The following is a 22,417-nucleotide window of genomic DNA, read 5'->3' on the forward strand; positions in this document are numbered from 1 at the left end:
AAGTTCAGATCTTTTGACGGGAGCCTGTTCAAATCCTATCTCCTTCTATATTCCTAAAAACCTAATATGCATAGCATGAATCATTGAGCTAATGTGGTCAAAGCTCACCGGTTTCTGTAGCCAATGACACATACACACAAGGGCATCACGTCCAGCTTCCTCTGGCCTGCAAGATCAGCCTATGGAGGGGGTCAGCATTTGGCTTGAACTCGCACCTCTGGAGCAATAGCAAGAGGCTGTAACCACTCCATTGCAAGGCCCCAGGGAGGGAACAGCAGTTAACTAACCTGGGGATGCCAGGTAAAGACTCCTGCCAATTTGCATCACCCTTACTGCTGAAGCCTGAGCTCAGAGAAGGAATGCAAATTTAAAGCAGCAGTAATACCTAATAAATCTCTTATTAATTGCAAAACGATAATTTAATATGCACACATCGATAATAGGTTTATAGAAGCAAGTTTTCACAGGTTTATCAGGGGGCAGCAATCATTTCTGACTTTACTCCAGAAAACTGAACGCTGCAGTGATCATCGGTGACATCTGCATTTCTTGTGGGACAGTCCCACCGACTTCCCGAGGGCCAGAATTGCACTCCAGGTCATTCACCGCTCTGTGTGCACCACACGGCCACGGGGTCACAACCGGTGCCGAGATGGACAGTTCAGATGGAAGGGCTGCTGGCGACAGACACCTGGAAACAGCTCCTCCTGAGCTAAAAAATCCTAGGTATAAATGAATCCCCATAAAAAATAATATGGATTCAAATTATGCAATGCAAAGGGTAATTAAAACAAAACAGCTTTGCAAGCCCCCGAGGAGAAGTCTGTCAAATGAATTGCAGACACAAGGATCCTCTTTCGTCACTCCTCTCATTCTCGAGGAAATGATAAAGGACGCAAGTACCGGGGTGTAGGTTGTAGCTGTGTTGTCTAAGGACAGAGGCAGACAAGGGTCTTCGGGTAAACCTGATATATTTTATTAGATCAATTAAAATTTGAGTTGGTCTAATAAAAGATATCAGATTTACCCAAAGAACCTTGTCTACCAGGGACACAAGTAGGTGTTTCCTATCTCACACACACACACACACACACACACACACTATAAATGTAGTATTTCCTTTTTCAGTAGAATTTCTCTCCCCCATCTCTGCTACCATGCTTAACACCGTCTTTTTACATGGGAAGCAAACCCAGAGCCATCCAACATCCGAGCTGAACTTTTGCAAAGCCAGGCTGTTTAAAGGGATGTGAAATGCAACAAAAGGCACTCCCCTCGCCCGAATTTTTGCTGCCTTTAAATCCAAGCATGGTTACAAAAAGCAAGCACGCATCAGCGCTTCCAGAAGCTGGGTACACAGACCATTTTATGACTGATCTGACTGTCCTTTGGAAAGGGAAACTCTTTGGTACCTGTACGAAGGAGCAGTTTTGCCATGTGGTTTATGCTTCCTGCCTTACTTTTCTTGGGCTGCCTGTTTCATCCCTGTATTTTGGCAGAAACAGGTAGTGTCACCCCCTGGCCTCTCTACCTCTTGCCCAATACAAGGTGCCAGACAGAAACAGCTATTTGCTGGTTTGCAGCAGGGTCCCAGCAGTGCAGGAGACTATCCCAAGATTTTGGTCCAACATTTCGTGGTGGTTTTTCTCAGGCTCAGGGGCACAAATCTGTTCTCGGGAGCAATCAGGGGGCTCTCCCGAATGAAAGGAGCATTTGTCATTCTGATACTACCGGAAAAAAGGAGAATGCTGATGGTCTGTAAAAGAAATGCAGGAGGAAGGAAGCCTGGGAAACCACCTGTTGGATACCCAGAAGCCTGGGGTATCTCCAAAAGCCAGAGGACAAATCCCAGTGCCAGAGATGGGACTGGAAGAACAAGGAGAGAGGGGCCAATAATAATTAGCCCCTATTATATTATTATTATATTATATAATTATAATAATAATAATAATAATAATAATAAGCTGGTAATAACACACACAGGCCTGCGGGCAGAACATGCACAGGGGAAATGGAGGCTGCACCTCCATTAATTCAAGTTAGAAAGACGCAGAGGTCATTAGTCTCATGGCAAAGTAATCATCTTCCAAGGATGCTTGACCAACTTCCATGCAAGATTGTGAGGGATCTCCTGATAAGTTAAGTATGAGAGAGAAAGCACAAGAAGGCTGGGTGTGTGGGCCAGGCTTCGGGCTGAAGCTCAGGAGACCTGGCTTTTGATTTCCAACAACCTTGTCAGAAAGCACGGGGGCAAGACTGGGAAACCTCCATCTCTGCTGGTTCTCTCTGGGCACCTGCTCATCTCTGTTGCCATACCATGCAAAGGTGATGTATTAAAAAATATAACAGCTCCACCATGAGCTAATGTCATTATTAATTAACTTGCCTGTACAAGTCCCATCCCAACGCGTGCATGCACAGCTGCCACTCCACTTGCAGCACGGCAGAGGCAAATGGGGACACTGGATAAAGCAGCCCCTGAACGAAGGCTGTATTTATCGGTCACTGAGAGGACGCATGGTGGGGTAGGAACACCTTCCTGCCGTAGTCGCTTGCTTGTGTCCGACTGTGCCAGGTGCTGCACGGATGCAGCAAGCTCTGGCCTGGACAGCTCTCGGGCAAAACCACCGTGCCAGGCCTCGGAGAGGGGCCCAAGGCAGGAGGTGTGAGTTGGTGGGAAAGCGCGTCCTGCCTTCCCGCAGCTCCGGTTATGGGGGGAGGAACCTCACCTCGCTCTTTGTCCCCAGCAGACCCAGGTACGGTGTTCGGAGGTCTGAAATCTCCCTTTCCATCTGCCCCTGTTTTAGTCGCCCTCTCTGCCACCACCTCCGCTCCTTTCTCCTGAACCTCTGCCCAGACCCGAAGCCAAATGCAAGGAGCCCACATCTATGGGCTGTGTGCAGGGTATCAGGGGGGAAAGCAACACCCCATGCAAAGAGACCCCGGAGAGACCACTTCAGCCCCAGCACGGTGCATGCCCCGCATCAACAGAAGAGCATGCACTGCCTCCGTTCCCATCCTGCCCTTGTAAAAGGAAGCCGCAGCTCTTGCAATGGAGGGGGTGCAATGGAGGGGGTGCAGAGACCCCCCTGCCAGCTACAACCCCCTCCAAAATCCAGCTTCCCCTGCATCACACGGCCAAAGCTGGAGCCACCGGAGCCAGGAAGGTGGGGGCTGCCGGTGTCCTTAGCTGCCAAAGAGGAAAGCTTGGCCGATCCCAGCCTGGCAGTCCCAGGGCCCTGCAAGCCTCTGTGGGAGCAGGCTGGAGGGGGGCGCTTGGGAGACCCGCCTTGACTCACTTTCATTCGGCCGCTATTAGCACACAAAAGCAATGCAGAGCAGCGGAGCAGGACAAAAGGGGTGTGGGCCGAGACAGACAAGAAGAGGGAGGGGAGGAGAGAGACATGAATGAGAGGGGAGACACATAGACGAGAAGGAGGGGAGAGCGGCGCGCACAACAACCGGAGAAAGGGGAAGACAACTCCATAACAAGGAGGGAAGGGACCTCCTGGGGAGGGGCGTTTCCTACCTGGCCCCAGGGTCCCATTCATGCCCGTCCCTGTCCCCTCCCCTTCGCTGTCTCTTGTCCCCTCTCTCTTTCCCTGCCCCTTGCAAGAACACCAGCACATCTCACGCCTCTGCGGTGGGGTGTCCCCGGGGCAGCACGCCTCGCCTCGTGCTGTGCTATGGGGCTCCGGCAGCTGCCCCACAAAGTCCAGGATCCCACACGTCCCACTTCTGTCACTTTGTCTCCCCGCGTGGGGAGGGCTAATGGAGCGCAACCCGTGCAACCGCCCGAGCCCGGGGCTCTCTTTGCAGCCTCTTTCCAGTCCGTACCGATGTCCACATCCTTGTTTTTTGCATACACGTGCACGCACAATTCAGTGGTTGAATCCTTGTCTGCCACACAGAAGACCCGGGTTCAGTTCCTGGATGCTTGTGCAGAAATACAGCTGTGGAGGCACCAAACATCTGGACCCAACATGGCCTTTGTCTCAGTGGCCTAAAGGGGGGGATGGGAGGTCTGGGCAGCCTCTGCTCCTCCAAAAACTCCTGCATCAAAGGTCTGGGTGACCTCTCACGCATACACCATGATCTGGAAGGATCAACAGTTGCCAAACACACATGAGCAAACCCACAACTGATTGTGCAACCACCAGTTGTAGTTGCTCCTGTCCTGCCTCACATGAGGACATGGATGGGCACGGACAAGTAGGTGTGGGTCAGCTGGAAATGGACCTCCTTTTGCCAGATTTCCCCTTTTCATGGGAAGAATACTCTGGGTCCAATGGATCCTGGCTTGGTCCAAAGCAGCTCTTGGCTGGACAGTCCTTGGCCTGCAAGGCGGCAGCCCTATACAAGCACTGCACTGGGTGCAAGACCCAAGGCAGTCTGATCTCGGTATATCCCAGCAAACCAGCTAGACGGGAGGCCACTCAGCAATTCAGCTCCTCCTGGAAATCACGCTAGTGCTTATTTTAGTACTTTCCCCACATCGCCCCTTGGAGACCCACCTTTTCACCTTTGCCAAGATGTGGTCCTGGCTGCACATCATCATTAAGATGCACATGAGACTGGCTGAAGGCGACCGTGGGATGCAGTTAGGTGGCATCAAAACCCATTACAACGCTCAGTCCAGAGCAGTGAGCGCCCGATGGCAACGAAGAGACCCAACGCATAAAGACATTGTGCAAAGCTGTCAGCCTCGGAGTACATCCTCAGGGCACCCAAGGGAACTAGCCACCAAGACGATATGAAGCCATAAGCAGAGACTCCAACGCAAGTTAAGTGCAGATCACCCAGTCAGTAACCAAGAGAGCGCAGGCATTTAACCCCTTAGCATGGCACCCGTTTACCCCAGCCTGCTCATTCCACCCCATTGCAAAACCATTGACCTTTAGAAAGGAGAATGACAACAAAAAAAAGTTTCTGACCTCAAGACTTGACACTGAAGAGCCCGATCCTACTCAGAGGCACCGGAGCCAAATCGGACCAACTCCTGTGCACTCTCTAGGTTTACATCAGCGTAAGCAGGCGCAGAATCCGCTCAGGGCTTGCATTAAAATGGAAGCGGGGCGTGCTCCTTCTGTCGACCGGCTGCCTGTTCTGCAACGCCAGATCTTGCTGGATGAAGCACAAGCACTGATTCTTATTTTCCATTTCATATCTTGGGAACGAGGCAGTGGAATTTTTGTCCGAGTGATACTTCAAATCCAGAGGAAATTCCACATCAGAAGATCACGCTCAAGCTGAAACGCATCAGATTCAGCCTCCTGATAGCTCCTCCTCAAATGACAGTCTTACGGCAGGAACAAAGTGAAAAGCTCCAACGTCCGGTAGGAGATTTCCAAAGCACTAAAGTTTCCAGTGTTTCATGAAATAAAAAAAAAGAGTCAAAAAATGAAAAACATATTTTTTTCCCCAATATGAACTTTTACAGAATTCAATAAAAACGTGTTGAGTTTCTCCTCTGACGGCAGGGATTACTTTAGGAATGAAAAATAACACAAATGGATAAAGCTCCACAGACTCCCAGCTCTCTTGGCTCGCTCTCCAGGGACCTGTGCCCTTAGCGCAGTCTCCGTCTCTCCTTGCAGAGCATGGTTCATCCTTGCCTTTCCTCTGTTATCTCTATTATAGGAGGACTTTTCTACACCAATCTCCTCCTTTCTCTGCTAGACACCTGGTCCCTCTCTCCCAGTTCCTTGCATTGGGTGTCCCAAGGCTTGCTGGCTTGATTTCTCTTCTTTCCACTGGCAGTGCCTCTCATCTTGCTGCCTTTCTGACGGATGCCGCACACATACCAATACCTGTGAGGAAGAGTGGGGCCTCCTCAAGAGATGCTCGCATGCTGACTTCTGGCAGCGTGCGGTTGTCTTGCTTAACCAGCAAAACTTTAAAGGGAGCAACGTTTCAGGAACTTTTTGGAAAGGTGCAGCTTTGAGCGAGTCGAAATGGGAGCGAATTCAGAACCCATTGCAATGCAGCAGCATGGACAAAAATCCCCGGGTCTCAGCAACAAATTAGGGATGACCCTCTTCTAATTCTCCCCAGGTTGCTAGTACACACGCCTTTAAAACAGCCACGCGGCGGGCATGCTTGCATCGAACAAGGCTTTGAAGCAAACAGCATAGTCAAAGCTTCTAAAAAGGAGCCGTTTCTGGCAGTAAATAGACACGGTGGCACTTCCACTTCTGAACAGGTCTTCCCCAGGTAGGGTCCGCTGGAAAGCCATTGACAACAAAGCCTGTAAGAGAGAGAGAGAAAACCCACAATGTAAGGAACGCCCTTGTGCTGACAAATGACAACGTGGTCACCCAGGGATTTTTTTATCATAGATTTCATAGACATTAAGACTGGAGGGATCTCGGAAGATCATCGAGTCCAGCCCCCCGCCCCAGGGCAGGAAGTCAGCTGGGGTCATAGGATCAGGAATGAGTCGCATGGACGTGTAGAAAAAGAAAAGCCAGAATCGGTGTGCACTGTTAAATCTCCACTTCAAGGACAGCCTGGTCCAAATACGAACCCCAGGACTTTCCAAGAGCTGCATGAAGAGTCTCAGGACACAATATAATGTATTAATGAAGTGGGGAGGGGGGTGGGGGGCACATCCTGCCCTCAATTTTTAAACAGGACAGGACCAGCCAGTTTAGAGGCTAGGAATACTGAGCTGCAACTACCCCAAACACCTGAAATAGTTTTAAAAACCCCAAAAAACACCAAGCGGTAAGATTTTACACGTCAACCTTCATGCAACAGTGACTTCAAAGAGAGCTTGTTTGATCTACGTCAATGCTGAAAGTAATTCAGTGCACGTGCTTTGAGATTTCTGTGGGAGACAGAAGCGTTGCCCGGTCCTGAAGCTAGCCCCATCGTGTTCGCTTCCCTTCGCCTACTGAAGTTGGAGTTGCAACCAAGCCTCAGAAGAAATTATATATACTAGCTGGCTGCTTTGCTCTCACACTGCCGAGGCCTGTCCAGAGACTTAAAACAGCACGCGTGCATGCACACACACACACACACACGTGCGCACGTGTGCTAATTATCGATGCAAGAAACTTCAAATGCCATGCAATTCCTTCCTTTTCCGTACATAATTATTTTGAGAGCTACAGTCCTGGGATTCTCTGTTTCTCATGTCAATCATTTTCAGCACCAGCATTGACAGGGCTGCCCAGTTCGGGAAGCAAACGGGGAATCCGGGGCCTAAAATAAGTCATGTGCCTTGAAACGAAGGGGTCTGCTCAGGTTATATTTTGATGCGCAAAGTTGTCGGGGGGTTGCAGGAAAGAGCCCTCTGGTCTAATCCTAGCATCTTTCTTCTACTTATCCAGGGGTGTCTTGACTGTACTTTCCAGGGTATCCTGGAGCAGAATAGGCCTGATGCTTGAGAGAGCTGACCCTGACATTAACCCTAGTGCCAAGGGATTTTTTTAGGCCGTTTCATTTAAAAACACATACATATTTCTTTCCCCGTTTGAGAGCACTAGACAAGGGGCCACCAAGCCACACGCAGCCTAGCTGGGGGGACAACGTCTTGCCATATATCGCGTGTAGGGCTGGAGGGTGGTGTTAAAGGGTGGAGGGGGGCGTTTTAAAATCTTTCCCCAAATGGTGGCAAGATATTCTCGGCCTTTGTGATCTACCCGAACGTACGTCACGCTTCCTTGAGTTCATAACAGATGTCCCAGGAGAGACGGCTCCTGAGGTCAGTTTTTTGGGGGAGTTTTTTCTTCTTCTTTTTTTTTTTTTCTCTTTTTTGAAGTGTTGCCTTTTTACTCCCCAATAAAAAAAGAAGAAGAAAAGAAACGAGTCCCAGCATTTCCCTCTTGTAAAATGGCTGCATGTCAGAGCCTTTCTACCTGACTCCCCCCGCCCAGCCTGCCTTTAAACAGGCTCCTGATGGGGCTGGAGTGTGGATCTTTCTGTTTATTTTATACAAGTGTTCCCTGAATGAGGAAAAATAAATAGAAGGAGCAAACATATGACTCTCCTTAGTGCGAAATCCCCCTTTTTGGAGACATAAAAAGAGGCTGCCTTTGCCCCTGTTGAATGTAAATGCCTTTGAAGTGGAACTAATCATTTCAAGGATAGTTTGCGTTGTCCTAACAACGCAGCTGAATTGCAAAGCCCTGCTTTTTGTTGAAGATATGTTTTCTTTCTTTCAGCCCAACCTGATGATGATATACTGCTTTCACGCTCTGTCCTCCTGCATCGTAAATCTCCAGCTCCCAGCTCCCAAAAAATCTCACTCTCACATGCCAGCGGGCGACTGACTGCTTCTCAGGACGCCGTCCGCCCGCCCCCGCCCCGAGACCCCCAGCCCCAGCTCTCCGGCTCCAGTCTGGGCCCCCTCCGCCCCGGGAGGTGCAGATCCCAGTCTCCACCCTGCGGCTGGGGCAGTACTGGGCGCCTGGAAAGTGGCTGCTCCCCGGGCCTCCAGGATGGAGTCTCCCGGGCAGCTGTTAAGCCCAGCTCCTGTTGTCACAAGCCTGGGAAAGCACGGGGACAACTGGGATGGATAAAAACCTCCAAACCTAATAAAAAAAAAGAGAAAAGGGCGGGAGCGTGGGGGCCAGGCAGCGAGGGAAAGCTGGTTCCCGCGGCTAGGATGGATTTCAGCGCCGGCTGGGCCCCGAGCACCGCTTCTGCCAGCTGGGGGGTAAGGGCGGAGGGCAGCAGGGAGAAAGCACCACGGTCGCCCTGCGTGGGGAACGGGAAGCCCAGCCATGAAGGTGCACCCAGCCAGGTTCGGGGGCTCGCGGCCTCCAGGTCTGTGCAAGGGTCAGCCTTGCTCGCTCCGAGCGTGCATGCACGCACGTGCACCCTTCTCGCCATGAGCATGCCCGTGCCCCGGTGCGATCCGACAGAGGTGCTGCGAGAGCACTGATGGCGAGATCGCTGCCCACCCCGTCCTTTTAAACGTGCAGGGCTAGTCCCCTCCCTTTGCAACGACAACCCGAACGGTGCTCAGCAGCTCGTTCCCAAAGTTCACCAACCACGGGCTTCTCACCATTGGAGGCTTTTCAAGTGGTTTGCATTAAATCTTGTATGACATTTTTTAAATGAACTCTGTGAAGGATCAGTCAACCTGAAAGTGTCTTATATGTATTTCCCAGAACGACTGAACAACAGGTTCTCTTTCTGAGCCCTTTTTAAAAATAATTAAAAAAAAAAAAAAAGTTTCCATCATTTTAATGTGGCACAAAATAGAGGCTTATTTTCTATGGGGCAGATCAAGTTGCTCCTGGCTCTCATTAATGATCAGCAGCTTTAACGGGGGCAATTACAAACCAAGACTGTGAGGTTTTTTTGGGGGGGGGGGGGACATTTAAGCTGGGGGTTCAGGGGAGAGTTGGGATTGCTCTAATCTTAGTGTGAAGTCAGCAGAGCATGAGAGACTATTTCACCATCCTGTATCAATAGAGGGCTCTGAAATGGCTGTGCGGGGACCGTCACAAGGCAGACCTCAGGTCTGACCCCGAGCCCCCTGAAACCACAAGCAAAGCTCCCGTTGGCTTCAGTAGTGCAGGAACAGGTCCAGAAAGAGCCAAGAATTCAAAATACAGCGTGAGCCACAAGCGGGGGAATTCCCTCGCCGAAGCTGCAATGTAACAGCTTCCCCTTTTTTATGTATTTGAGCTTGATTTGGTCTGATAGAAATGTAAAGGGTTCAAGGCGCCCAGGCCCTAACTGCTGCACTTTCAAGACTTAATAAACATTTCCCTCCCTTGGCCTGACTCCCGTTTGTTTTGTATTTCTAAAACTTATTACTATGGTGCCTTAACGCACAAAGGAACAAAACCAATAATATGGGACAATCTGAGCCGGGTCTTTCATAACTGCTTTTCCTGCCAAAAGCCTGTTGTCTCCTTCATTTCCATGTCTAAAACTCGATTAATAGGTAAATCCGAACACTGCACAACAAATCTAAAACGACTCGGCTAAGCTACACGCAGCACCACAATGCAAAATAAGATATTCTCCTCGAGAAATGCCCGGGCTGGGTTGGACATCAAACTGTGGGATTTCGGTAGCTTGCGTCAGCTTTATCCCCACAGAGTGAAGAAATGCAAGTGTGATCTAGCTGCAAGGAAGAAGTGGATGTCCACGTTTCTTAATGAACGTTTCCCTGCCAAACCAGGGCAATTAGGTTTTATTGTATCCCCAGATTAGCTGTCACTTTCCTTTCCGGAAGGGGCAATCAGTGAAAGTTCATTAGAGACAGTGCTGGAGCTGGGAGGAGCCGAGTATTTGAACAAGAGGAGTGAGAGCAAGCAAGCAGGCTTAACCTGGGTGGGGGGTTGGCTTCCAGCTCGTTGGGTGCAGCATGCAGCAACCAGAGCTCGGCATGTGTTTCCTGACAAGACAATTACCAATGATGAAAAAAAAAACCCTGATCTATACCCCAGCATTTATTCTTCTTACAAACTGGATCTATTTTCTCCATCCTTTGCAATGGCTGCAGAAATCAGCCTACCTTCCTGGATCAGACCCTGAAGTCCACCTCTGGACTGGACCGCTGGAGGGTTCAGACAATGGCTTGGGTCTCCTGACATCGGTTTCCCTGCTAGTCGGGTCATTTTGTCTGGATCCAGGCGGCCTGAGAAACATTCCCCCGTCAGCTAGCAGCGAGTTGCCATCCGATCTCTAAAGGACTGGTTATAATCTGCCACAAACAGCGAGTGGAAGCAAACAAAAGGGGTATCTAGTATTACAGTAAGACACGAGGCTGCTTTCTAGTGCTTCCAAAGAGCCGGCACATACAATCAGCCCATCCTACAGGCTGGATGCTAAATGAACCAATCTGTCCCAACAGCTGACAAAGAAAAGGCCTGGCTCAAACTTCCAGCAGGACTGTCCTCAGACCACTGCAAAGCTTCCTCCTGAGAAATGAGAAAAATCGAATGCCAGCCCACATAAATCGGACAAGCGGCCTGTTAGAGGATTTGCTCGGGAGCGCTCCAAAACTGTTGCATTCGAGGCAGGGGGCTTTGGGGCAGAGAGGTTTGCTCACACTTTGAAAAGGTCATCGACAGAGGGGGTGGGGGGTTTTTCTTCCCCCCCCCCCTTCAAAACGTGACGGCTTGAGGTGCAGGTCAGCTCCTTGCATGCAGGGTGCACATGCCCATCTCAGCCTTAAACCCACCGCTTGTAGCTCTGAAACGCTGGCCCGTTCACCCAGGGTTGTGGAGGCTGCCTGGTAGCATCCGGACTTTTTCCCCCTTTTCATTTTTCGTGGGAGGGGGCAGCACGGTTCGGCCTTCTTTGTGTCCCGCTCACAATGGCGGCTTCCTAGACAACATCTGTCCCTCGCCCCCCGCCCCGCTCCAAGTTACCTCTGTGAAGCACTCGCCTCTTTCCCTCCCACAATGGCCTCGCCAGGGTGCCTTTTACTTGACCAATTTCAGGAGTTTCATGTGAACTTCATTAAATGAATTACAGGGTGAACACATCACAATTTATTTGCAATTAGTATCAAAATGTCTTACTTTTCCTAATACAATGGAACAGATGCAGCTACAGAAGGGACACCACGCCTTTGTGAAATATATCTCTTCTCGCATATTAAATCTTCGGGTCGGTGTTGGGGGGGGAGGGAAATAAAATGAAATAAGTCGAGTGCCACAGATGAAAAGCAAAAGGGACTACGTGCAGGTGTTGGAACAGATTGTTTTATAATGATATCTATTTGGAATGTTTTCCTGATTATCTGTAATGATCTAACAAAAGTCACCTTAATTAAACGCCAGGGTTCAGACAATGATTGAGCGCATTAGTGAAAAGTAGAAGAGGCTTTAAAAAGCCAACCGGTGCAGAGAGGAGAAAAGTTGCAAACAACCCCCCGGAAGAGGTGTGTGCGGTGCCGATTTCCCCAACGTTGCTGGAGCTGGTTTTGCTGGGGAGCGCAGGCCGCGCGAGCGTGCAAAACTGCCATCACGCAGCAAACCTACCGGGCGCTGATTTTGCATCCGATTCCTCCGCCCCTCCGCTCCATAGACATTCCTGCTTTCCATTTTTTCCTGCAGCACGGAGATTTTGTTTGCTGCGTGGAGCCCGCAGCTCCTGTTAATACTATTAGTGACAGGGTATCGAGTTTCAAATGAAGCATGGTGACAATTACTCGATGGAAACGGATGCCCTGCGAAATTTAGGTCAAGTGTTGGGGGACTCGGGTTTCACGGTCAAGGCTAGCAGGCCGTAACCTTGAAACAATGCGAGGAGTCCCCGCAACCAGCGGGTTTGCGCTACCCAAGAGCGGACGCAAACACCGATGCCCAAAGCCGGCGAGCCCGACGCACGCAACCCCTCGCCGCATGCCGCTGTGGCGCTGCTAGCTCCCACTAGCCTCCCCGGCCCCTTCAGATGAGAAATAAATCAAGGACTCTGCTTTTTTTTATTTTTTCCCCCTTTTTTTGTTTGTTTTTTCTTAGCACCGGGTCCCCGTGCTCAGTCGGGGCTCTCCCGCGGGGCCAGTCTTCTGGGTTAATGTCCCTCTGGGGGGTGTTTGCCGCTTGACAAGTCTTTTTGGGGAGGAGGTGGGAAAAAAAGGCACAGAAACATATTTTATTTACTGCCTCCTATAAATTATTTACTAGCAGGGCTGAGGTAATTCCATTAAAGCCGCATGGTTTGTTTATAGGAAATAGTTATCTGGGGACCCTTTTGCTATCGTAAAGACACATGAGAAGAAGGGGGGGGTCTCTCCCTGCCAGGGATGCAGGCACAGAGCAGGGGAGTGGGAGACAGAGGGACGTATGGTTCCAGTTAAACCCAGTAAGCGCCTCTTCCTTAATGGGTTAGCGCTTCCCCAAGGGGGGTGCGCCCTATCCCCCGAGCTGAGAGGGAGGGGAGGCTTCTGGAGCCAGTTGGGTTCAGATTTATTGTCTGCTTAATCATCTGCAGTGCTGCTTGCAGCTGTGCTAAGCTGGGACCGAGGCCTGGTCTCCGTCCCGGGCTGGCTCTCGGGGAAAGGCCGCCTCTTGCAGCGCCGTTCTCCTGCAGACCCCGCCGAAGCCCCCCACAAAGTGGAAGGCGGACCCGCGGGTCTGGATCCATGGGGAGCAAAGGGAAGACACGGGGATAAGGCACTCTCCGGGCATCCTTCCCGCTCTGTCCCGAGGGATGAAGACCGTGCAGGGGAGAGGGTATACTGTAGGGCCAGGCAAAACAACTCCCCCTGGGAAGTGCGGGGGATGCTTTCTCCCTGCTCTGCCAAGAGCCACGATGCCCCAAAGGGCAAGAGGGGCAGAAACATCGATCTCCCCATCCTAAGCAATGGCCAGAGGAATCATAGCTCCACTTGGGAAGACTGGCAAGAGATGGAGTAGCCCCACCAAAGCAGGGCTGAGGCCTGAGATACCCCCTCTCCCTTTGCCTGTCAGCATAGTAACAGAGAAGTAGCTGTGGGGAGCAGCTCCCCCATCCTGCTGTGAGACCCGGAGCAGCATGGGGCACAGGCACAGCCCCAGAGGTGGATTTTGGGGAGCAAAGGGCATCTACTGGTTTCAAAAGTCAATCCCCACCACTATTTGCTCTATGCAAATGCAGAAAGGTTCGAAACCCAGGCCGCTGCTTCGGCAGAGATGGAAAAGTTCCCCATGCCCCGCGGGGTAACACCCGAGAGAATCTGGACCAAAATGGACTGATGAAGCCACACAGGAGAGCTGCTCGAGAGGAGGTTACCCGAGCGCTGCGGAGCAAGGATTGCTGTTTGCACATCAGGGGTGTTGGCACAGGGAGGAACATGCTCCATTTCGTCTTTTGGGGCACTCTCCATTCGCACCCTGTCATATCCCAGTTTAGCAATGCAAAGCCTCACGCCCAACGAGACAGAAATGCATCAGCGCAGTTGGAAAGCTGAAGAATCACTATTTTTTCACTTAGTGGCTTCTCCCCAACACAAAACGGGGCCCCGTGGCAGTGCGAATTAGATCAGCAAAGGCTCATCTGGAGTAAACCGGCCTAACGAGTCTCGGTGGGTGAGAATTATCTTGAGTTGGAGATGCATGCACTGTGCTAGGAAAAGACTTAGCCCCCCAAGTGTTGCAGCCTTCTTCGTTTCTCCCCCGTCAGTCGGGCCCAGGACTGACTGCTCCACGGAGCAACGCTGTTTCTGCGTTTTGTTTCTCGATGCAAGGAGCCCCCTACGGCTGGTGGGTTGGGTCAGTGCTGCGGTGAATGGTAACCATCCACAAGTACGTTCAACCAATAGGGTGGCCAAAATTAAGGGAGAGTAACAGGAAGAAGTCAGAGCAAGCTAAGCTTAGGCTGGGTACCAGGAAAAGCCTCCTGCTGTTGTGCTTTATTTGGCTGGAGCCGAGTTTCCCCAGAACCCCTCTCCTAGGAATGGGAAACAGGCCCAAGCTACCTGCTTTCCTGCTCGTGCATGAAGCAACCTGTTTCAGTCTCAGGGTTTCACAGGTCCTGCAAATCACAAAGTACAGGAGTATCCCTGGGCCCACTGCTGCAGCCTGAGGGCTACTACTGCCAGGCAGATCTACTTTCCTACGGTTTCAGAGTATTCCTGGCTCTGGAGTATTAACCAACTTAACACAAAGTCTCCCTCCATATAGAATTCAACAGAGATGTTATTGAGCTGGATGCATACATGGAAGGAAATCCGGCCCCATGGACTTCCATGCCACCAGTACATCCCCTACTGTAGATGTCGGCTGGCTCTCCCAACGTCCCCCAAACACTGCACCATCCCACAGGGAGCCGCAGCAAGGAGCTCTTATTTCCAGATATTGGATTCCTCCACACGGTACTCTGCGGACAGACACCAACCACAAGGCCAACCTGCCCTGATAAGAGCACAGAGATGTCGAAACAGTAGGTGTCCACAAGTACTGGGTCCTGGCTGAACCAGACCAGCTTAATGAGCTGTACACTACAACACTACCCCTGAAGAGATGGATGCATCCCAAACCATAAGTATTTCCACATGTGCATGTGTGTCTGTGCATGCATGCGCATTTTAACTCTGGAAAGCTTGTTTAGTGCTTACAAAAGTCAACCTTAGTTGCAGCAGTTACGGCGCAGGCATTCAGCAAGCAGTCTTTCCATAATTGGCTTCTGGCTTTTCTAAGTCCCAATTTGCTACAACTGGGTTTTCCCATCCAATACTGGATAAAAACTAAATTAAACACCAATTTTACAAAATTTAATAAAACAGCTTCTTTATAACCAGAAGTGTTCTTCAGCTGCTTTACGCAGCGCTCTGTCCAAAGTGGCTCTCAGTTCTAACCAGGAGGAGGATGGGGAATTGCATCTTAATATTGTCAAGCCTGAGTATTCAAAATGCACAAATCAGGCTTCCAAAAATCCTAAAATTTAAAGCAAACCCTCCTGGATTTTGGACAAAGAATAAACTTTGAAGTTCTTTTTTCTTTGGTTTTGGCCTCAGAGGCACCAGGATAGGTTGTTTCCCTTTTCAAAAACTGCTTCACAACCATAAAAGTTAGAGGTTTTATTATTATTATTATTATTTTAATCAAAGCTGAGGTGCTCATGTAATCCCTTGGCTCTGGGAGCTGGGGCTTTGCTGGAAACATCAAAAAAGTCATAAGAGGTGGCAACAGACTCTTAAAATGGCATGTCCAGAATTAAATGTGATGGGATTTTTTTTCATTGATCAGAACAAGGGGGGCTTTATTTGTCTCCCCGCTTCCTCCCCTCCTGCATTGGAAAGAATAACTCTCTTCTCCGTTTATGTATGGTGAGAGGCATTTACTGCGGTGTGTTTCTAGCCGACAGCCTGCTAGAAATGCAGACATAGTGCAGCACCAGGCACTGGGCTAAACAAGGCTGAAGCTGCAACACAAACCAGTCACGGCAGCCACAATGCAGAAAGCAGCAACTCTGCCTTGGGTTAGCCCCCAGCTAGAAGAGACGGCAGGGAGGCTTTCAGACCAATGCTGGGTGGCTTGGGAATCCCTGCAGGAGCAGGTTTCAAAATCCCCATGAGTTTTCCACGAGGCCTATTTTCATTTAGCAAGTGCAGAGGGGTGCCTGTTGGTTGTTGGGTTCATTGGCAAAATGGACGGAGTGAAAAACTTACACAGAGCAGTGGCCTTTGCTGACCATCCATCATTAGATTGAATGATAAAAGATGCAGCAATTCATAGACTCATAGAAAATGAGGGCTGGAAGGGAGCTCAGGATGTCCCATCTAGTCCAACCCCCTGCTCCAAGCAGGACCAGCCCCAACTACATCATCCCAGACAAGGCTTTGCCTAGCCGCGTCTTCAAAACCTCCAAGGATGGAGAGTCCACCACCTCTCTGGGTAACCTGCTCCAGTGTTTTACCACCCTCTTCATGAGAAAATCCTTCCTAATATCCAACCTCAACTTCCCTTGCTGCAGCCTGAGCCCATTGCTACTTGTTCTGCATCTGCCCCCATGGAGAACAGCCCAGCTCCATCCTCTTTGCAGCCCCCCTGCAGGTAGTTGAAGGCTGCTATTAAATGAAGCTGCTATTAATTGATTTGTATTAATGGAAGAACAGACACCCCTGAGATGAGAGCGCTGACAGAGCTCAACCCCCTCGAGTCCCAGCGACAAACAGCCCATCATTCAGAAGGGAAATTCCACCAAGTCCATGGGCTTCGGGCAATTGCACCCATTTGTACCAGTCCTGGGCTTGGCCCCAAGCCTCTGCGGGTGAAATGCTGCCGTAGGAACAAACCGTGCTGCCACCGTCCTGCATTCATTTAAAAAGGAGAGCTGCTGACGTTTTAAAAGCTAATCTGAACTAACTAGTTGCTACAGCCCCAGTAATTAGGGGCAGCATCCGTGAGACAGCGGAGCATCACAACTGGTTAGAGAGCAACTTTTTTCTAATAAGAAACAAACAAGCATGAATTGGATTGTACAGGAGTTTCAAAACCAGGAATTACTGAGTTTCCTCTAAGCCCTTTGAAAATAATCAAATGCAGGGTCGATATATTTTACGTTACAAAATAGCTGTGAAAAATATGCATGCGTTCTGGAACATGTGTTTTTGCTTCTCTTTCCCTTCAATACGTTCTTTGCCTTTAAAAAAGAAAAAAGCAGCAGCTATCATCTCCCAGGAAGTTTCAAATGATCATTCAGCCCTTCGTCGGCTCTTAGTTTACTATTTTTTACTGAGGGATGATAGAAAGAGTGAAAAAAAAAAAACCAAAACCAAAACAAAAAAAACTTGAAGTGTCCTGGAGAAAATTTAAAAGGCTTGTAAGACAAAAGAATGCAAACAGCATGTAGCATGAGAAAGGCGTAACGCTCAAAGAAACACCCTTCAAAAATAATACATCTGTTTGAGCAGCAAAAGCCTCTTTAGTTGCAGGCTGCTTGCATTAACACATTCAAACACTCCAGTACGTCAAGGAAGGGCTTAGAAACTCCCCCCTGATACCTGACTGAACTAATATTTCACAAGTATTTGCTTTAGGACGCTTGGCTTGTCAAACCGTTTTATGACATCAAGACTAGACCCCCCCTCTCCCCCACCAGGAGCCCGAGACATGAGTAATATTGGGAGTCAAACAAACTCCAAACGCCCAAACAAAACTCCCCGCTCCCGCTCCCGAGGCATTTGCAAGTTATTCTTGCTTCTAAATGAAGGCAATTCTGATGAGGCGTGCCGATGAGAGCTTAGATCCAGCGCCGGCCACAACTGCTCCAAGAGTACAATAACAGTCAATACAAATGAGGCTATTAGAAACGGGCTCTGGTGGCTTATCCGCTACATTCACGGAGTTTTCCATTGAAAAATATTTTCACTGGACCTTGGACACTGAACAATGATGATGCTTCTCGTGCAACGAGAACCGTGGAAGCTGCCCGTCAGGACCAAACCATTTGGAGCAGTGGCGACAAAAATACCCAAGCAGACAGACCCCCTTCCAGTCACTATTATCCAGCAGAATGGTCCGTTTCAGGTTTTTCCATGCCGAAACACCTGCCAGCCACCCCTCCTCTTGGATTAATTTTCAGCTCCCCCAGTGTCTCATGCATCCCCCGATGAAGCAGTTTGTTGCATTGTTCTTTGGCGAGACATTTGAAATCTCACTCTTAATATTTTTTTTTTTTTTTTTAAGTCTCCTTCATTCAAACGGTCCCAGCTTGAGATAGCTCTGTATATTACTACGCCTGTCAGGAAGACGGTGAGAATAATACGGGCACAGAGCCCAGGCTGCTCCTGGATGAAGTTTGTGGCAGTGAGTACAAAGAGGGTTAGAGGGGGGAGAAGGACGCATGTGTGGAAAGCAGCATGTACTGTGCACTTTCATCTTCCATCTAATCTATCTACCCATGTATCTAATCTCCAGTGAAAAAAAGGCGACAGCAACATGGGTCCGGGCTGAGTGACAAGGGGGAGCACTTTGAAGTGAACTGCATTGTTCACCATGCACACCTAACAATGCCTGTTGAATATCTAATCGCATCCGTGCTCTTCTGAAGCACATATCAAGATGCCAGCATGCACGCCGGACCCTCGCGTGCACACGGGGTCGTTGCACACACTAACTCCCCTCCGACGACCTGGTCATCAGGTATTGTGGCCCTGGGTTCATGTGCGTGCGCACAATGTTGGAGCGCTCGGAGACAGCCCGGCAAGATCAGCTCCGGGAGAGTCTCGCCCGGCCTGCCACTGGCCCAATGCATCATGTCGGGATGGAGGGAGATGTCCGTGCTCCTAGGGGAAGAGGAGACCCAGATAGCTCAGCCGACAACGGGAGGGAGGAGACCAGCTCAGCCAGGGCACTCCTTGCAGCAGCTAGGAAAGGGAGAGGGCTCCACCCCGTCAGGTGGGGAGAAGGCGTACCCTTTCCCATGGGGGCAGGGAGAGGAGACCATCGTGGGGGACAGGGGTGGAGGAGAGGGCCCATAGGCCCAGGGGGCTGAATTCACCCGGGGACAAACAACCTTACACCAGCCAGCCAGTGAGGCCTGAGGGAGATCAGATCCACTGCTGGCACCTCCAGGTGGGCAGACCCAGGTCCTGGGTGAGGTGGCAAAAAAATAAAAAATTAATATTAAAATTAAATAAATTAAAAATGCACGTATTTATGGAAGACAAAGGTCCCCCTAATAATGCAGGGCCTCTGCTTTTTCCCCAATAGGATTTTACCACCACCCCCACCTCCCAGCATCGCACCCTTGCTGTTGGGGGCTACTACCACTGCTGTCCATACAACAGCTACTACCATTCAGCCCCGGCAGCCGGAAACAAGCCGATTCCTGCTGCAGTTTCCCCTCAATGAACGGTCTTCAAGCGTTGCAGTTGCCTTGCATTTGTCCCAAATTCTCTGTGCAAGAACCACGCTGGAGGAAGCAACAGCGCCACGCAGCTCTGTCCTGGGAGCCCCTTGGATGTCACCCTTGAGCTCTCTCCATACGTTAACTGGTGAGGTGCAAAGCATTCGATAAGCAGGCAGCTCTGGGAAATGAAGACAAATGATTCACCTCTCACGCAGACAGCAACTAGCTGGGAGACTTTCCACTGTCATTTTTGCTCATTAAGGCCACCGAGCAAAACAAAAACTGATGGTGTCCGATTTGGGAGGCACGTCTCCTGCATGCCGCACGCAAAGAAGATGCTCATTCACTGCAGAGATGTTTGCAGGCCCTGCTCTGGGTAACGGCTCAAAGAGTTTCCCAGGATGCTAACATTTGCATGTTATTATATAGTTATCAGCAGCAAGTGTTACGCACGTAATTAAATGTAGCTGCGCATGTCTCAATCACAAGTGGCTGGGAGCCAGGCCTAACGCCCGCTGGAATGAATAGGCACATGCCTTGCAAACGAGGCTTGGTTCAGCGAGGTGTGGAGCGTCCTCCGCTCCTGTGGACTTCAGGCAGATACTGCCAACAGTTTGGGATCAGGCCGAGAGTCTCTGGATTTGAAACTTGGCCCCGACATCCCTCACTCCCACAGAGTTATTCGGATGACTCACGCGAGAAGACTTGCTTGTAGGACTGGAGCCCTCGATGGAGAATTACAGCCCATATGTTTCAAGCTTATTTATACCTATCCACTAAGTTAATTATTAACATTTATGTAAACAGATTAGGTCATCCTCTTGATCATATTAAAGTATAATTAAGAGATGATTGCCTTGCATTTCCCCCCACATTTCATCCCGTCTTTAATTCTCTATTACAATTATACAGTAAAGAATTTTCCAATTAAGATCATTTACATAAACAAATATGGCTTAGTGTAAACAATTAGCACCGTGTTACTGCATGAGCATTTATAATTAATCCTCCCATATTCTTAGAGATGATGGCGTTAATAGAGAACTTGTGTTAATAAAGAAGTTGGCTGGTACAATACTGTCACACTTATTTCACGAGTTGCATTGTCAAAAGCACAAGGGCTGGAGAGAGGGTGCATATATATTCTGCAACTTGTACACACACACAACATTTGTTCTGGCTGATCATACAACATTTCTGTGCATGAGAATGCATCTCCCCATAGCAATTATGTTTTGGGGGGGCCGGGAGGGGATTTTTGAGGGGGGAAGCAAGACTTGCCAACTTACCTTGAACACCATAAAAGCATGAACGTGGGTGTTCCTCCTCTGGATAAAAAATTGCCGAAATAAAGTGAATTACAGCCCCCTTCCAAAAGGTGACAGGAGGATCAAAGAGACAAGCGAGTCAACACCCGACACTTGCACTGTTTGCTTTACTCAAGTATCAGAGGGCATCCTAAAGGAGACCGAGTTTGATGTTTAAAGAGTCTCTCGTTCAGCCTCTGCCCCCACCTTGCTTTGTTATTCTATAATTCAAAACATTTAAAAAATAAAATCCAAAAAACTATCCCTCTGCCTGGCACAGCCCTCTGCTTCGGCTAAGTGCTTCTGGTAACAATTTAGGGTGCTAAAATCTATCATTGCATCTAATTATGCTTTTCATATTATATAGCTATAGATATATAGAGAAAGAGAGAGAGAGGAAGACTTCTTTATTGTTCATTAAATTACTAAAGATGCTTTTTATGGTTTGGTCTTCAGAAACCATCCAGCAAGCAACACATGTTGGTGAAAGGTTGCTCGAGTTTCCATTGCATCTGAAGCTGTCAGCATAAATGCACTCATTTAAGGATAAGCAGCTCTTGTAAAATCCTGACACTTCCGCCACTCAAGGAGCAGCCAGATAAAAGAGACTTTTTGGGACTGATGAGCAATGTTCTTTCCCAACATAAAATGTCTGGGAAAGAAATCTCCATATTTTAAAAGCTGAGCGATTCATTTTAGCTCCTCGGTGGGGTAACAAATGTGTTTGTTCTTCCCTGGTTGTACCGGACACATGCGCCTTTGCACGCGTTGCTGGCTGGGTTACAACGGAGGATGTGAACACAAGTGCAAAGGAGCAGAGACTGAACTCAGCTCCAGACAAAAACCAAAGCCCCAGATCCTTTCCACGGTGAAGCAACGAACGGCAGAATGCATCAGCAGAGACAACGTGGGGCCTAGATCCCCTTGCACATGATTATCCTATTGCCTTCTTAAGGTGCGTAGCTAAGGAGCATTAGGTGAGCAGTGCTCTCCTAAGCTGGGGCAGGGTGACAGAGCCTTTGAGATGTCAACCGTTACAGCTGGGGAGTCCACATCAGTCAGATGCAATGCTGGCCCTGGCACTATAACCAGTGTGCCTAAATCATCCCGGCCCTGTGGGCTGCTAGGGTTGGATGGAGCTTTGCTCTGAGCACTCTCACAAAGGGGCATGTACTCCTTCCACATGTCTGCACATTAACCCTAGCTTTGCATCATCCCAAGACGCTCCTTATAGCTGAAAGGACTGCACCTCTCTTGGCCAAACTGAGACGCCTTCTTCCATTTGCAATGATGGCCAAGAAACTCAGAGTTAGTGAATCTACTCCAACAGCTAGTCACCATGGAGGCCAAGCAGTCTACCTTCAACCAGACAAGGGCTGCCACAGGGTGCCAAGCAATGTTAGCATGACTAGGCGTGCAAACATAATTCATAAGACAAACCCAGAGATTTCAAGTAGGAATCCATAGTGTTAAAAATATTCAGACCTGTTAAGCCTTTCTGAGGTCTTTGCAACAGAAAAAATGCAGGGTTTTTTTGACGCATGAAAAATAAAAGTAAAAACTGGCATTTTAAAAAGTTTGAGAGCCACTGTTCTAGAGAGTCACATTGGAAACTTGGGTCACATAGGGACAACGTATGGGGGGCAAAACGAATGAACACTAAGAGAATTTCCTAAATGCAACTAGCTGTAATCGAAGCTTAGCAAACTCACCACTAGCCTGCCCCAAACCACCACAAGCAGGCCAAGACAGAAGAATCAGAGACACAGAGCTGGAAGGGACCTCAGGAGGTCACATCTAATCCAACCCCCTGCTCCAAGCAGGACCAGCCCCAACTCCATCATCCCACGCAAGGCTTTGTC

General features: G+C 49.4%; 1 non-coding gene across 1 annotated transcript in view; it reads right to left on the bottom strand.

The window, feature by feature from the left end:
* Positions 1–22,417, bottom strand: part of LOC102575046 (uncharacterized) — a 149,435-nt gene that overhangs the window by 23,547 nt on the left and 103,471 nt on the right. Inside the window, exon 2 of the transcript XR_001372549.3 lies at positions 4,935–6,247. This is a non-coding gene — a transcript (uncharacterized LOC102575046). The remainder of the gene's footprint in view (positions 1–4,934; positions 6,248–22,417) is intronic.

The sequence above is a fragment of the Alligator mississippiensis genome, chromosome 8 (assembly GCF_030867095.1).
Source record: "Alligator mississippiensis isolate rAllMis1 chromosome 8, rAllMis1, whole genome shotgun sequence".
Lineage (NCBI taxonomy): Eukaryota > Metazoa > Chordata > Crocodylia > Alligatoridae > Alligator > Alligator mississippiensis.